The following is a 1,768-nucleotide window of genomic DNA, read 5'->3' as shown; positions in this document are numbered from 1 at the left end:
CAATGATATAAAAGACATTATCAGGTTTGCCATGTGCTTTTTATATGTAGATGATATACTATAACTAACACTATAAATGTAAAACGTATACAGGGTGACTTAAATAATTTAAATACTTGTACTAACAATAACGATCTAACTCTTAATAAATCGAAATATTGCTTGTAGAATCGTTTACCATTGAATATACAGGAAATAAATGAAATAGGAAGGTTTAAAGGTCACGCAAAGTTCCCATATTTTTCTAGAAGATAGAAAACAGTGAACACAAAATAGCGAGTAGACATGTTAAATGAAAATCTAGTCTGTGTTTTCCTTTGATTATAGATTTTCATCAAGTTAAGGTCGAAACAATTTAATCATAACCATTTTATTCACCATATTTTGTTTAATAGTAAGCAAATTATCAAATTTATGTTTTTCAAGACTCCTCACTCTTATAAACACGATAATTTTTAAATACAATTTGTTAACATAAAGTTAGTATTAATTTAGCAACTGTTCTGTTACTGAAGATGGCGTAAAAAGGTAAAATACGTATTGAGTAATATTAAAAAATTGTATTTTACTTTACCAATCAAATTTAATACGTTTTGCCTAGAGGTAACGCAATTAAAAATAAATTTAATTGTATTAATGAATTTATGTTGTGGTTTCATAGAACTGTAAGGCGTTTTATGTTGTTTTATGCCATGCATTTTTAATTGTTTTTATCGAGCATTTATTTTTATACTTTAGCAAACATGCATAAAATTAATTACGACCCAAATATGTGTATAGTTTCACGAACTTCTCATATTGTCATAGTCATAATCAAAGTAGCCATCAAATCGGTCGTTTATTCATTTGTTCGGTGTCCGTTGCATGTTGTAATACAAAATGGAAATCAAATGAACTTCCTGCATTTGACATCATTAATTAAATTTCGGTATTGTTTCAGGCACGCAGAGCAAAGGAATATAAAGTACTTTTTTGAGCGCGCATGTAGGCGGGTCTCAAATAAAATTCTCCCACGTAGTTCCGCGCTCTTTTTAGGCAATTACGAAAGTAAATTATTAAATAATCTGTTTGCCGCAGCCAATCTGAAGGATCTGACGTTTTAAGCACGGCAAACTAAAGGTGATGTGTGTGAAGACTCATGTACATCCCATTTTCCGCACTCTTGTGAAGTATCTCCCTTATTTTTAAAGATAGAAATTAAAAATAGCACGAGCAGAATTTTCATATCGCTTTTGTTTGTTAAGATACAGGGTGGAATTAAAAAGTATTATCTTTGAGCCCCCTACCCCCGTATCTCACTTATCTTTAAACTTATCGAAGATATTCAGATATTCTTATAGAATTTCTTAGCTATTCCATTAGCCCTTTACAGACAAGGGTATTTTTAGACTATAACACTCCCCAAAGATAGATTAGTACCTACAGACCTGTAAGACGGTCCTCCTTGATCTCGGTCGATTTGGATTTTTTCTTATGAAGTTTCATGTAAAATAAAATCTATAAAACGCCATATAAGACAATAGAAGAGCTTCGTGCGTCATTGACTTGACTTTTTGAAATTTGCAAAATGTACCGATTTTGTATAAGGGAAAAATGCCGTCATTTTCAAAAAAACAATATTAAAAACCGTTCGCTTCTTTCTTCTGTTTCTCTTGTTTTTTTTTTAACTTAAGTTTTAAGTAAGACAGGTAATTACTGTTGTATTTTGTATACAAATTCAATAATTTTATCAATTAAAATGCTGTAATAATTAATTAAATTAAAAAAT

Source organism: Agrilus planipennis, unplaced genomic scaffold, assembly GCF_000699045.2.
Source record: "Agrilus planipennis isolate EAB-ADULT unplaced genomic scaffold, Apla_2.0 scaffold63, whole genome shotgun sequence".
Lineage (NCBI taxonomy): Eukaryota > Metazoa > Arthropoda > Insecta > Coleoptera > Buprestidae > Agrilus > Agrilus planipennis.
This window is presented reverse-complemented; position numbering follows the sequence as displayed.